Raw genomic sequence first — 16,273 nt, forward strand, 5'->3', positions numbered from 1 at the left:
AATATTCTTGAATGGCCAAGTCAGTCACCTGATCTCAACCCAATTGAGCATGCATTTCACTTGTTAAAGACTAAACCTCAGACAGAAAGGCCCGCAAACAAACAGCAACTGAAAACCACCGCAGTGAAGGCCTGGCAGAGCATCAAAAAGGAGGAAACGCAGCGTCTGGTGATGTCCATGAGTTCAAGACTTCAGGCAGTCATTGCCAACAAAGGGTTTTCAACCAAGTACTAGAGAAATGAACATTTTATTTACAATTATTTAATCTGTCCAATTCCTTTTGGTACCTTTAAAAACAGGGTGGCACATATTAAGGAGCTGAAACTCCTAAACCCTTCATCCAATTTTAATGTGGATACCCTCAAATGAAAGCTGAAAGTCTGAACTTCAACTGCATCTGAATTGTTTTGTTTAAAATTCATTGTGGTAATGTCTAGAACCAAAATTAGAAAAATGTTGTCTCTGTCCAAATATATATGGACCTAACTGTACAAACCTATTTTGTAGCTAGGGTGAGACAACGGCCTGGAGAACCTTCCGGCCGAAGGCAAGGTCCCTGCTAGACAGCAGGTCCAACCTATAGTGTTTTGTAAAGGTATGGATGGAAGACCATGTAGCGGCCTTACAAATCTGCTCCGTAGATGCACCAGCTCTTTCTGCCCAGGAGGTTGAGGTAGATCTTGTAGAATGAGCTCTAACACCCTCCGGAGGGGTCATATTTTGAGTTAGGTATGATTCAGAGATAGCTCTCCTGATCCACTCTGCGATGGTACTTTTCGCCACCTTCCTACCTTTATTTCACCCTGAAGGGTTAATAAATAGGTTTGAGTCGATTCTCCATGATTTTGTCTGCTCCAAGTAGTATAAGATGGTTCGACGGACATCGAGTGTATGAGATTCTTTCCCCTGTATTTATTGGATTTTGGCAGAAGGAGGGAAGCACTATTTCTTATGAGCAGTGGAAATCCGAAACAACCTTGGGTAGGAAGGTTGGATCAAGTCGCAGTACTAGGCAGTCATCTCTGATTGTAAAGTAAGGCTCTCTTATGGATAGAGCCTGTAGCTCGCCCACCTGTCTTGCTGTAGTAATGGCTACTAAAAAGGCTGCTTTAAAGGAAAGAAGCTGAGTAGTACACGCAGGCAGAGGCTCGAATGGGGGTTGCGTGACGATATTTAAGTCTCATGGGGGGAATGGTAGGCTGTCTCCTAGGACATTTCCTGAGGGCGGATACCATGAATCTTTTAACCCAACGGTGGTTGGCTAAGTCGCAGTCCAAGACTGAGCTAAGGGCCGAGACCTGAAAATTTAAGGTACTAGGCTTCAGGCCTAGCTCCAGCCCTCTCTGTAGAAAATCTAAAATTTCAGATAAATTGGGGTGAAAAGGGTCTGGTGGGTTAGTCATGTATCAGGAAGAGCATTTCTTCCATACTTTATTATATATTGCGTTGGTGACTTGTTTCCTGGATATCTGTAGAGTGCTAATTACTCTGTCCGACAGCCCCTTCACACGTAGTACCTGGCTTCAGAAACCAGGCAACTATCTTCAGTCTTCCAGGATCTGGGTGATGTATAGGTCCCTGCGATAGATCTATGGAAGGTAGTTGTATTGGACTGTCCACCTGGAGATTGGTTACCAGACTACCAGCTTCTTTTCGGCCACATTGGTGCCACCAGGATGGTCGGAACTCAATCCCCCCTGATTTTTGGAAGGATCCTGGCTAGCATTGGGATTGGGGGAAATGCATATGCCAGTTGAAAGTTCCATTGCTGAGTGAATGCGTCTACCCCTCTGGAATTGTTTCTGGGATTTAGGGAGAATTAATTGCTGAGCTGTGAATTCTGAGCTGAGGCGAACAGGTCAATGTCTGGTAGACCCCATCTGGATACTAGCATAGCAAAAACCTTCCGGTTCAGACTCCATTTCCCCCCAGGCATATGTCCTGCCGACTCAGAAAATCTGCCTGCAGGTTGGAGGATCCCTTCAGATGAATAGCTGTCAGAGACAGATATTTCTCGGCCCAGCAAAATATTCGGATTGATATACTCCTTAGATTGTCGAACCTCGTGTTCCCCTGATGTTTGAGGTCAGCCACTGTGGTGACATTTTCCAAGTACACTCTGACGTGATGGCCCATAATCATTCTGCTTGCTGACAGAAATGTTTCCTCTTCCACCTTCAGTTCTCTGACATTGGATGATCTGGAAGCCTTTCTTGGACTCCAGAGACCGTGAAAACTGGTATGCAGCACTATACCCCCCCCCCACCCTCTCTGGCTGGCGTCTGTGGTTACTGTTATTAGGGGTGACTGAGACCAGGCAACCCCCTTCTGGAGATTCCTGGGGTTTAACCACCATGCCATAGATGCCTTTACTCCGCCCATGGTCTGAACTCTTTTGTTTAACCCCTTTACCCCCAAGGGTGGTTTGCACATTCATGACCGGGCCAATTTTTACAATTCTGACCACTGTCCCTTTATGAGGTAATAACTCTGGAATGCTTCCATGGATCCCAGTGATTCTGACACTGTTTTCTCGTGACATATTGTACTTCATGTTAGTGGTAAAATTTTATTCATATAACTTGTGTTTATTTGTGAAAAAAAACGGAAATTTGTCAAATTTTGAAAATTTCGCAATTTTCCAACTTTGAATTTTTATGCCCTTAAATCACAGAGATATGGCATGCAAAAAACTTAATAAGTAACATTTCCCACATGTCTACTTTACATCAGCATAATTTTGGAGCCAAAAATTTTTTTTTTTAGGAAGTTAAGGGTTAAAAGTTGACCAGCAATTTCTCATTTATACAACACCATTTATTTTTAAGGACCACATCACATTTGAAGTCGTTTTGAGGGGTCTATACGATAGAAAATACCCAAAGTGACACCGTTCTAAAAACTGCACCCCTCAAGGTGCTCAAAACCACATTCAAGAAGTTTATTAACCCTTCAGGTGCTTCACAGGAATTTTTTGAATGTTTAAAAAAAATGAACATTTACCTTTTTTTTTCACAAAAAAATTACTTCAGTACTTCAGGTCCAATTTTTATTATTTTAACAACGGTAACAGGAGGAATTGTACTCCAAAAGTTATTGTGCAATTTGTCCCGAGTACGCTGATACCTGATATGTGGGGGGGAGCCACTGTTTCGGCACATGGCAGAGCTCAGAAGGGAAGGAGCGCCGTTTTATCTTTTTCAACGCAAAATTGGCTTTCAGATCGGACACCATGACACATTTGGAGAGCCCCTGATGTGCCTAAACAGTGGAAACCCCCCACAAGTGACCCCATTTTGGAAACTAGACCCCCCCAAGGAACTTATCCAGATGTGTGGTAAGCACTTTGAACCCCCCCAAGGGCCTCACAGAAGTTTATAACGCCCGGGCGTGAAAATAAAAAATCATATTTTTTCCACAAACATGATCTTTTTAGGCCGGTTTCACATTAGTGCATTTTCATCGCGCGCACGGCCGGGGGTAGCTCCGCCCCCGATCCGGCTCTCTGCCCGGCGTGCCCGCCCCTTCCTTGTAGCGCTGCCTCCTAGCGGACAGCGGCGCCTGCGATCGGCGCACCCTATCTTTAGCATAGGGTGCGCCGATCGTGCGCAGGCCGTGCGCTAGTTGCGCTTTGACCTGCGCTGCGCACTTTTGACGGTGCGCCGTGCGCGCCAAAATCCGAAAAGTTTGATTTTGGCGCGCACGGCGCACCGTCAAAAGTGCGCAGCGCAGGTCAAAGCGCAACTAGCGCACGGCCTGCGCACGATCGGCGCACCCTATGCTAAAGATAGGGTGCGCCGATCGCAGGCGCCGCTGTCCGCTAGGAGGCGGCGCTACAAGGAAGGGGCGGGCACGCCGGGCAGAGAGCCGGATCGGGGGCGGAGCTACCCCCGGCCGTGCGCGCGCTGAAAATGCGCTAGTGTGAAACCGGCCTTAGTCCCCAATTTTGTTTTCCCAATGGTAACAGGAGAAATTAAACCCCAAAAGTTGTGGTCCAATTTGTCCTGAGTACGCTGATATCCCGTATGTGGGAGAAAACTACTGTATGGGCATACATCGGGGCTCGGAAGGGAATGTTTTGGAATGCAGACTTTGATGGAATGGTCTGCGGGTGTCATGTTGCCTTTGGAGAGCCCCTGATGTGCCTAAACTGTGGAAACCCCCCACAAGTGACCCCATTTTGGAAACTAGACCCCCCAAGGCACTTATCTAGATGTGTGGTGAGCACTTTGAACCCCCAAGTGCTTCACAGAGGTTTATAACGTAGAGCCATAAAAATAAAAAATCATATTTTTTTCCACAAAAGATATTTTTCCCCCAAATTTTTTCTTTTCTAGTATTTCAGCTAGAGCAGGACCAAAGACATATTCACCTTTGAATGGGATGGAGCAGAGCTTGTGTTGTGTCCAAATGTAGGTTACGGTTTCTGCCATGATTTTTGAGAATATCCAGGGTGCTGAGGAGATGCCGAATGGGAGCACATTGTATTGATAGTGCTTCACCTGTTGATTTTGTAGAACCGCAAATCTTAGATATTTTCTGTGGTGAGGGTGAATGGCAATAGATCTATTGTTGCCATCACAAAATTGGGACCTATTAGTGGAATTGCTGTTTTTACTGATTCCATCTTGAGCTTTCGGTATGTGACATGCCGGTTGAGGCCTTTCAGGTTTATAATGATATGTGCATCCCCTGAAGATTTCTCTACTATAAAGAGTCTGGAGTAGTGACCCCTCCCCCACTCCTGACTTGGTACTGGGGAGATTACGCTCGCACTTAGTAGACCCTGAAGACCCGAAATTAAGAGGTCCTGAGCACCCGGTGCTGGAAGAGAGGTGACTCAAACCCTGAGGGGGGAAGCACTCTAATTCTATTAACAGGCCCTCCCTGATGATGTTGAGGACCCATTGGCTCTCAGAAATTAACTTTCATTGGTGAAGGAACCTTGAGAGCCTCTCCCCCACAGTGTCTGAGTCATTGTTTGTCCTGCTGCTGTGTTTGGGGGACAAGGATGGTCTTGCCCTTCCTTTAGGATAACTCCACCTTCCCGTCTTTCCCTTTCCTCTAATTTGAGGGGTGTGAGGCAGGGAGGGGCAAAAAAAATGCTTTTTCACCAGCTTTTGTTCAGGTAGAGACTTCTTTTTATCTGTGGCATTTTCTAGTATTTCATCTAGAGCAGGATCAAAGACATATTCGCCTTTGAACTGGATGGAGCAGTGCTTAATTTTGGATGTGATGTCCCTGCTCCACATTTTGAGCCACAGTGCCTTTCTAGCAGAGTTGGACTGGGCCATAGCTCTGGCAGCTGGCTAGGAACCCCGTTGAATTTTTCAATAACTGAAGGGAGTCTAGTAGCTGCTCCCTTGAGGTCCCCTGGAATATATGACTTTCCAGCTGATCCATCCACCGACAAAGGGATCTGGCAACACATGTGGAGGCGATATTAGTTTCGAGGAAAGAAGTGGAGGTTTCCCAAGACTTTCTCAAGAGGCTCTTCACCTTTCTATCCATCGGGTCTTTTAGCTGAGAGGAGTCCTCAAAAGGGAGAGAGGTCCTCTTGGCTACTCTAGCCACATGTACATCCACCTTAGGGATCTCCCAATTAACTGACTCTCCCTCCAGGGGAAATCTGTGTTTCAGTTCAGAAGGAGTGCTTAGGCGTTTTTCCTGAGATTCCCTCTTCTGGGAAGTCATGTTTAGGACATTCTCATGGACAGGGAACCCTATCTGCCTTTCCGCCTTCAGACCACCAAACATTTCATCCTGGATCGTTTTTGGGGTTTGCTCCTCCTCGAAGCCCATAGTATTGTGCATTGAGCTAATCAAGTCCTCCGTGAATTCCATGGAGAAAAAATATTTCCTAGCCTCTGTAGATCTACAAGATGAAGATTCCTCCCTTCTCCCAGAGGCCGAACTGTAAGAGTCCTCAGAATCTGAGAGGGCTCAAAATACATCTTTTCTTGGGGGCATATGGATCCGGAGAAGGAGGCGTGAGCCTGTTTCACAAGGGCACGCATCTCCTCTAGTAGTGAGGGATTGTCAGCCCTAACCACCGCATCAGTACACTTGCGGCACAATTTCTTCTCCCATCTGGATGGGAGCTTCCTGAAGCAGATGGCACATTTAAATACTTTTTTGTCCTGGCTTTTCTGGGAAGACTTGTCTCCCTAAAAACAAGGAGAGAGAAAAAGAGGGGGGAGAAGTGACACCAAGGGGACTCTCTTGAAAGCCCCATATTAGGACCCCCCCATTTTCCATACACATACTGGGGCAGGGGTAGCGCTGAGCTCTGCAGATGCATGGCCGGATGCAGAAACAGCTTCCTTGGGGATGGATAACCTTACCTGAAGGTGTCTTCTGGAGGGTTTATATAGTAATAAACCCTCCCTCAGCACCATCAATTATCCCCCTCCTCCTCCCTAGGTCCTGAGCAGGCCTCCGCTAGCTTCAGCGTGCTCCGCACTCCATTTGGTGTTCCGGAGGCCACTGAGAGCCGAAACCGGAAGGTTGTACGCTCCACAGTGGAACACACAGCCCGGAAGTGACGTGTGCGCACTGACGTCACTTCCGGGACGCCGAGCAGTGTGTGCAGGAGGAGGAAGACCGGAGGGCTCGCGGGAGGCCTCCGGCACGGAGGTCACTGGCCTGCTTTACCCCCGAAGGATGCGCAGGAGGGCCAGGAGCTGTCCCAGAATCCATCACAAGCGGAGACGGGAGCAGCTTTTTGCGCATGAGGCAAGCCCCGACCGCCACTGCCCGGCTATTGTTTAAAGGTATCACTGCAGTCACCGGCCATGCAGCATACCCCTCAACCTCTCCATGCCCCATGGGGGATAGGAAAGACACTGGCAAACGGAGGGTGGGAGGGTCTTTTACCCTCTTTGTGCTTCCTGTCCTCCATGAGGGCGTGGAGACAACCTCCTATGCTGTCGTGGAAGGTGACTAGAGAAAAAAGCTTTTAAAACGTGTATTTAAATACAAAAAAAGAAGTTAGAAAAATGCATAAAAATCCGGCATTTTTTTTCTTTTACAAGCAAAAAAGAAACTGCAAAAATTCTAGGAAGCCTAAAAGACAAACTTTAAGCTTTTCGAAGCACAGACAAGATGAAGAAGAGCTGAGTGATCATTGCGTTGACTGTTCTCCCAACTCTAGCAATCATTGTGACCTTTTGGGAATATAATTTTCCATTACTGGAATGCAAACTATTTTCTGACTATACTGTATATCATTACGACTGAGGAAGATGCATTGTTGTCACATAGTAAGTCTCCATGGTCTTTGTTAGTAACGTAATGAATCACTTGAGACTCGTTTCCTAAGAGTCCTAAGGCTTCGGTGTTATGGTCTTGTTACTTTACTATATTGAAGCCCCTTATTTTTTCAGAACAGATAATTTGATCGGAAATGAGTAACTATTAATAATTAGTGTTGAGCATTCCGATACTGCAAATATCGGGTATCAGCCGATATTCGCGGTATCGGAATTCCGATATTGAGTTCCGATACTTTTAGCATATCGAATACCGGAATCGGAAGTTCCCATAATGTTAGAGGCCAGTTTGATTTGATTCAGCCAATGAGGAATCCTAAGAAGTGTGGGCACATCCTGTTAGGCATGTAGGTATGTTAACTAATGGCATGGCTGTGATTGGCTGCTGAAATGATGTCATGATGCACTATAAAAGCCGCCGCCATTTTGGGTTCACTCTTCTATGAATTCAGTTAGGGACAGGACGCTGCTCTTCTGACTCTGAGGGACAGTTAGAGATAGCGATTTGCTATATAGTGCTTTACCCAGACTACTGTAGCAACCCCTGTGTGAAGCTTTCTTTTGCCTTGCAGCGCTGTTCACAGCTGTCTGCAAGGTCTGTGTGTGTGAGTGCAGCTCACGGTGTAGTGTGTTCTGCAGCCACCTCTGGTTGTAGGCCGCACAGCGTGCGTCACTGCCTCATACATATATATATTTTTTTACAGCTGCTCATTTTTACTGATTTCTCCTATTAGTGTGCATCCATCCGTATCCATCTACATTGGTTGCAAACACTATATAGGAGTAGATAGCGGAGCCTTTCTGCAGCCTTTCAGTGCTAGTGCACAGTTCTCTGCACTGTAGTGTTCACGGCTGTCTGTGAGGTCTCTGTGTGTGAGTGCAGCTCACGCTGTAGTGTGTTCTTCAGCCACCTCTGATTGTAGTCCGCTCAGCGTGCGTCACTGCCTCATACATTGTCCTTTTTTGCTGTAGTGCTGCTTATTTTTCCTGAATTTCTCCTATTAGTGTGCTTCCATCCGTATCAAGCTAGATTGGTTGCAAACACTATATAGGAGTAGATAGAGGAGCCTTTTTGCTGGCTTGTGCCCTGCAGCCCCAGTCAGATTAGCATTAGCATATTTTTTGGAGCCTCATCTATTGCATTGTAGGTTACCTTCCTGCATTGTAATAGCTCCAAAAAGTTAGTGATACTATCGCTTTTACATCTTTGGTCACATCCTTTTTGTTTTTTTGAAAAAAAAAACACGTAAATAAAGTTCACCAAACACTCCACTTGACAGTTGTGTAGGCCACATTAGCTCATATTAAAGTGTAGTCCACACACTTTAGAAAATTAGTGTTTCTTATACCTGTTAGCAGCTGTTCAGGAATAAGCACACTAAGCCCTTAGTACTTTTCTGCCTATCTTTATCAGTCTAATAAGATGAAGAAGACAGGGAGTAAGGCACGTGGTCGTGGCGTTTCAGCAGGGAGAGGATGTGGGGATTCTGTGCCTGCTGCGAGCACCAGTGACTCAGCATCCCCCAGTTTTAACAGGGAACAGTCCTTAATGCGCAGCTTTGTAGGAGCTCGCCGTACCCCACTGCTGCGGGAAGAACAAATTGAAGCCGTTGTCGGATGGATGGCAGCTAACGCATCGACTTCAATGACTTCCACATCCTCTCCGGTCCAGAGCACTGAAGAGCAACCACCTGTCTCTTCACCACCTGCCAAATTGCCCAGGCAGTCAGAGAGCCCAGGACAGGATCCATCTCATTCTCTACTTCTGTTCTCTGAATCTCTTGGCTTGGAAAGAGGGGGCCAGCCAAGCAGCATTCTAGAATGTGAAGAAGAGGGAGTATGCAGTGATGCGCAACAGCTTTGTCTCTCTGAATCTGAGGAGGCGGGTGGGCCAGTGCCTATGGTCAGCACAACTCAGTACGCGTCTGATGATGAGACTCAGGTGCCACTTTCTGGTGCAAACTGCTGGTGAGACTACCCAGGAGAAGCAGGTGTTTGAAGAGGGTAGTGTAGATGATGAGGTCCTTGACCCATCATGGCGTGAGGAACAGGAAGGTGGTGGGAGCAGCTCTGAGGAAGAGATTCCCCGAACGGCCAAGACAGGAGAGAGAGGAAGGGGGTAGTCTTGGTTGCCTGTAGCCTCCATTAGGAGCATTCCTCTTCCAAAACCCAAAACGGGCGCTCCCAGAACTTGCAGTGCGTGGTCCTTTTTTGACACAGTTGCAGATGACATTTGCTTTGTCAAATGCAAGCTGTGTAATCAGAAAGTCAAAAGAGGGAAAAGTGTCAGCAACCTCAATACCACAAATATGTGGAAACATGTGCGGACCAAGCACGTGGTGGAGTTACAAAGACACACTAAAGACGTAAGCCAACCTAAAGCACCACCTACCACCTCTTCAGCTCGTGTTGTAGCCTCTTCCTCCAGCTCACACACAGCTGGTTCGGCTTCCTCACAGGATCGCCATGGAAGAACCTCTGGCACTGTTGTACAGAGACCCAGTGTAATTCCAACCACAGCACCACGTTTCCTGTCATCCTCACACTCCCAGGCCACTCTACAGCCATCGGTAGCACAGGCATGGGAGAAAAGGCGGCCATACTCGGCAAACCATCTCTGAGCACAGGCTCTGAATGCTGGCATAGCAAAACTACTGGCCCTTGAAATTCTCTCATTCAGGCTGGTGGAGACTGACACCTTCCGTAACTTCATGGCATTGGCAGTCCCACAATACAATGTGCCCAGTCGCTTTTATTTCAGCAGGCAAGCCGTCCCTGCCCTGCAAAAGCATGTGGAAGGAAAAATTAAACATGCGCTACTAAACGCCGTCAGTAGCAAGGTCCACCTGACCACTGATGCGTGGACCAGTAACCATAGACAGGGACGATACCTTTCCCTCACTGCCCATTGGGTCAATGTTGTGGAGCCGGGTACAGATCTTGAGAGTGGCGCTGTACGTGTTCTGCCAACTTCAAGGATTGTAGGAATCCAGTCTGTACACATTGACTCCTCCTCATACTCCAGTTCCTCAGAATCAGCGCTGCAGGAGCCGTCACGGTCTACCTCCACATGGACCCGTGAACGCTTACCTGTTACGACCGATATGAGCACAGCCGTGGCCAAACGTCAACAGGCCGTACTGAAATTAATTTCTTTGGGGAATCGAAGCCACACAGTGCAGAGCTCTGGAATGCCATCAAGCAGGAGAGCGACGTGTGGTTTGTGCCAGCGAATCATCAGCCAGGCTTGGTAGTGTGTGACAATGGCCGAAATCTTGTGGCAGCTCTGGGCCAAGGCAACCTCACTCACATCCCATGTCTGGCACATGTGCTCACCTTGGTCGTGCAGAGTTTTTTGAGGGACTATCTGGATCTTGATGCACTGCTGCACAAGGTCCGCATAGAGTGCGCTCACTTGCGGCATTCCAGCATGGCAAGATCGCGCATTGCAGCTCTGCAGCGCCGATTCCACCTTCCGGAACATCACATCATATGTGACCTACCCACCAGGTGGAATTCAATGTTACATATGTTGGAGCGGTTGTGCGAGCAGCAGCCAGCAGTAATGGAGTACCAGCTGCATCAGGCGCAAACAAGTCGCACTGCGCGCCGTTCACACTTCACCACCACTGAGTGGGCCTCTATGAAGGACATCTGCCACGTTTTGCTTGCCTTCAATGATTCCACGCAGATGGCGAGTGCAGATGATGCACTAGTCAGCATGACTGTCCCACTTATCTGCCTTCTTCAAAAAACACTGCAAGCACTAAGGGAGGAGGTTTTGGAAGAGGTGGAGGATGAGGGAGGAGGTTTTGGAAGAGGTGGAGGATGAGGAGTCACAAATGCCATCTGCTTCTGGACAGTCTACGCAACGTGGTTCCTCACAAAGGCCTAGGAGGAGGAGGAGGAGTCAATGGAGGAGGAAGACATCTCTCCAGAGGAGGGAGGTACACAATGCTCTAGTAGTCAGTATGTAGAGCGAGGGTGGGGTGATGCAGAGCAGGCAGAGATGACGCCTCAAGCAGGGGACAGCGTTTCTTGGCCAGTTGGGAGTCTGCAGCACATGGTTGATTTCATGCTGCAGTGACTGAGAAACGACCGCCGCATCGCCCACATTCTCAACACGGCTGATTATTGGGTGTACACCCTCCTAGAGCCTCGCTACCGGGACAACTTACAAAGTCTCATAATACCGTTGAACCGGGAGCATAAAATGCGGGAGTACCAAGACACACTCCTTCTGACACACTCATTCCATCATGTTCTCCATTCCACCCGAGAGCAGTACTGCTAGTGTTTTACAAAGCAGCTCTGTGCATCGAGGCACTGGAGGAAGCTCTGCACAAAGAGGGAGCAGAGGCAGTGCCTCAGCACAAGGTAAGACCAGTATGGCCCAAATGTGGCAAAGTTTTGTGTGCCCACCACAAATGTCTACACCATCACAGACAGCTCCAGTCAGCAGGAGGCAACGTTTCCGTCAAATGGTGACAGACTACATGTCTTGCCCTCTTAGTGTACTCCCAGACGGCTCTTCCCCCTTCAAATTTTGGGTCTCTAAGCTGGATACATGGCCAGAGCTTAGCCAGTATGCATTGGAGGTGCTGGCTTGCCCTGCTGCTAGTGTATTATCGGAACGCGTCTTTAGTGCCGCAGGTGGTGTACTAACAGACCGTCGCACGTGACTATCCTCTGATAACGTTGACCGGCTTACTTTTCTGAAAATGAACAAGGCCTGGATCTAGCCAGAATTTGCCAGTCCTCTTCCAGATTAAATAATTGGTTGTCAACAGTATCCAGGTCTCCTGTTGTGTTCATGTTTCTACCACCTGAACTGTAATCCCTGGGCTCCAACACCGCCAGTTGCTGCTCAGAAGTGCCGTCTGCACAGAGAAAAACACTAGCTCCTGTGTTAGTGGGGTTTAGTAACGTCAGCTGCTCCCCTGCTGTGTGTCCGCCAATGTCTCCTGCTCCCTCCACATTCACACAACATCAGATATTAAACTTGCTCCAAATAGGCCTCAGCCTACTCCATGATTGACCCTGGGCTCCAACACCGCCAGTTGTTGCTCAGAAGTGCCATCTGCACAGAGAAAAACACTAGCTCCTGTGTTAGTGGGGTTCAGTAACGCCAGCTGCTCCCCTGCTTTGTGTACGGCAACATCTCCTGCTCCCTCCACATTCACACAACATCAGATATTAAACTTGCTCCAATTAGGCCTCAGCCTACACCCTGATTGACCCTGGGCTCCAACACCGCCAGTTGCTGCTCAGAAGTGCCATCTGCACAGAGAAAAACACTAGCTCCTGTGTTAGTGGGGTTCAGTAACATCAGCTACTCCCCTGCTGTGTGTACAGCAACATCTCCTGCTCCCTCCACATTCATCCCAACATCAGATATTAAACTTGCTCCAAATAGGCCTCAGCCTACACCATGATTGACCCTGTGCTCCAACACCGCCAGTTGTTGCTCAGAAGTGCCATCTGCACAGAGAAAAACACTAGCTCCTGTGTTAGTGGGGTTCAATAACGCCAGCTGCTCCCCTGCTGTGTGTCCGGCAATATCTCCTGCTCCCTCCACATTCACACAACATCAGATATTAAACTTGCTCCAAATAGGCCTCAGCCTACACCATGGTTGACCCTGTGCTCCAACACTGCCAGTTGTTGCTCAGAAGTGCCATCTGCACAGAGAAAAACACTAGCTCCTGTGTTAGTGGGGTTCAGTAACGTCAGCTGCTTCCCTGCTGTGTGTCCGGCAATGTCTCCTGCTCTCTCCACATTCACACAACATCAGATATTAAACTTGCTCCAAATAGGCCTCAGCCTACACTATGATTGATCCTGGGCTCCAACACCGCCAGTTGCTGCTCAGAAATGCCATCTGCACAGAGAAAAACACTAGCTCCTGTGTTAGTGGGGTTCAGTAACGCCAGCTGCTCCCCTGTTGGGTGTCCGACAATATCTCCTGCTCCCTCCACATTCACACAACATCAGATATTAAACTTGCTCCAATTAGGCCTCAGCCTACACCCTGATTGACCCTGGGCTCCAACACCGCCAGTTGCTGCTCAGAAGTGCCGTCTGCACAGAGAAAATCACTAGCTCCTGTGTTAGTGAGGTTCAGTAATGTCAACTGCTCCCCTGCTTAGTGTACGGCAATATCTCCTGCTCCCTCCACATTCAGACATCAGATATTAAACTTGTTCCAATTAGGCCTCTGGCTCCACTCTGTCTCTAGTATTTACCCTCGGCTCCAACACCGCCAGTTGCTGCTCAGAAGTGCCGTCTGCACAATTAACATTTGCTCCTATGTTACTGGGGTTCAGTAACGTCAGCTGATCCCCGGCTGTGTGTCCGGCAATTTCTCCTGCTCTGTCCACATTCCCAATAGTAGTGGGAATGTGGACAGAGCAGGAGAATTTGCCGGACAAACAGGCGGGGATGAACTGACGTTACTGAACCACAATAACACAGGAGCAAGTGTTGACTGTGCAGACAGCACTTCTGAGCAGCAACTGGCGGTGTTGGAGCCCAGGGTAAATACTAGAAACAGAGTGGAGCCAGAGGCCTAATTGGAGCAAGTTTAAAATCAGTAGTAGTCTACAACAGATATTAATCTTGATCCAATTAGGTCTCTGCCTCCACTCTGTTTGTACTATTGACCCTGGGCTCAAACACTCCAGTTGCTGCTCAGAAGTGCCGTCTGTACAGTCAACATATGCTCCAGTGTTATTGGGGTTCAGTAATGTCAGCTGATCCCCAGCTGTGTGTCCGGCAATTTCTCCTGCTCTGTCCACACTCACACAACTACAGATTTTAAACTTGTTCCAATTAGACCTCTGTCTTCACTCTGTTTGTAGTATTTACCCTGGGTTCCAGCACCGCCAGCTGGTTCCCGGCAGTGTCTTTGGCACGGGTACTCCCTCCTGCCCAGCCTGGTTCCAGCACGCCAGCTGTTTCCGGGTTGTGTCAACGTCACTTTGCCTCCAAAACTTTGTCCTGTCGTGTTGCGGTCGGGTTAGCTGACTCTATGGTGCCTGCAGTTTAGGTGCTTCCTATGTGGGCTGCGGGATCTGGCAATAAAGGCTAGTTCCGTAGTGCCAGTAGGACAAGCACCCCCTGTAGGACTGTTGGGTTTCGGTAACTGCGGCCGGCTCCCGGCCTTGCAACTTTGTTTTTCATGGGTACCTTCTGCTACCCATCCGGGTTCCAGTACAGTCAGCTGGCTCTCGGCAGTGCCCTTGGCTTAGGTGCCTCCATCTTGGTATCCGAGTTCCAGCAGCGTCTGCTGGTCCTTGGTAGTGCTTTCTGGCACAGGTACCTCCTGCTTAGTAACCGTGTTCCAGCACCATCAGCTGGTCCTCGGTAGTGCCATTGGCTCTTGTTCCTTCTGCTGCTCCTCCGGGTTCCAGCACCGTCAGCTGGTCCTCGGTAGTTACATAAGCTCTTGTAGCTTCTGCTACCCATTTCGGGTTCCAGAACCATCAGCTGGTTCTCGGCAGTGTATTTGGCAGGGGTACTCCCTCCTGCCCAGCCTGGTTCCAGCACGCCAGCTGTTTCCGGGAAGTGTCAACGTCACTTTGGCACCAATACGTTGTCCTGTCGTGTTGCGGTCGGGTTAGACGACTCTATCGTGCCTGCAGTTTAGGTTCTTCCTATGTGGGCTGTGGGATCTGGCAATAAAGGCTGTTTCCGTAGTGCCAATAGGACAAGCACCCCCTGTAGGACTGTGGGTTTCGGTAACTGCGGACGGCTCGGGGCCTTGCAACGTTGTTTTTCAGGGGTACTTTCTGCTACCCATCCAGGTTCCAGCACCGTCAGCTGGTTCTCGGCAGTGCCATTGGCTCTTGTTCCTTCTGCTGCCCCTCTGGGTTCCAGCACCGTCAGCTGGTTCTCGGCAGTGCCTTTGGCTTAGGTGCCTCCATCTCGGCATCCGAGTTCCAGCAACGTCTGCTGGTCCTTGGTAGTGCTTTCTAGCACAGGTACCTCCTGCTTAGTAACCGTGTTCCAGTACCGTCAGCTGGTCCTCGGTCGTGCCATTGGCTCTTGTTCCTTCTACTACCCATCCGGGTTCCAGTACCATCAGCTGGTTCTCGGCAGTGCCTTTGGCTTAGGTGCCTCCTTCTTGGTATCCGAGTTCCAGCAACGTCTGCTGGTCCTTGGTAGTGCTTTCTAGCACAGGTACCTCCTGCTTAGTAACCGGGTTCCAGTACCGTCAGCTGGTCCTCGGTAGTGCCATTGGCTCTTGTTCCTTCTGCTGCCCCTCCGGGTTCCAGCACCGTCAGCTGGTTCTCGGCAGTGCCTTTGGCTTAGGTGCCTCCTTCTCTGTCTCTGAGTTCCAGCAACGTCTGATGGTCCTTGGTAGTGCTTCCTGGCACAGGTACCTCCTGCTTAATAACTGTGTTCCAGCACCATCAGCTGGTCCTCGGTAGTGCCATTGGCTCTTGTTCATTCTGCTGCCCCTCCGGTTTCCAGCACCGTCAGCTGGTTCTCGGCAGTGTCTTTGGCACGGGTACTCCCTCCTGCCCAGCCTGGTTCCAGCACGCCAGCTGTTTCCGGGAAGTGTCAACGACACTTTGGCACCAATACGTTGTCCTGTCGTGTTGCTGTCGGGTTAGCCGACTCTATGGTGCATGCAGTTTAGGTGCTTCCTATGTGGGCTGCGGGATCTGGCAATAAAGGCTGTTTCCATAGTGCCAATAGGACAAGCACCCCCTGTAGGACTGTGGGTTTCGGTAACTGCGGCCGGCTCGCGGCCTTGCAACGTTGTTTTTCAGGGGTACTTTCTGCTGCCCCTCCAGGTTCCAGCACCGTCAGCTGGTTCTCGGCAGTGCCATTGGCTCTTGTTCCTTCTGCTGCCCCTCCGGGTTCCAGCACGTCAGCTGGTTCTCGGCAGTGCCTTTGGCTTAGGTGCCTCCATCTTGGTATCCGAGTTCCAGCAACGTCTGCTGGTCCTTGGTAGTGCTTTCTAGCAAAGGTCCCTCCTGCTTAGTAACCGGGTT

The sequence above is a fragment of the Dendrobates tinctorius genome, unplaced genomic scaffold (genome assembly GCF_039654945.1).
Source record: "Dendrobates tinctorius isolate UK_male_01 unplaced genomic scaffold, ASM3965494v1 ptg000034l, whole genome shotgun sequence".
NCBI classification, from domain to species: domain Eukaryota; kingdom Metazoa; phylum Chordata; class Amphibia; order Anura; family Dendrobatidae; genus Dendrobates; species Dendrobates tinctorius.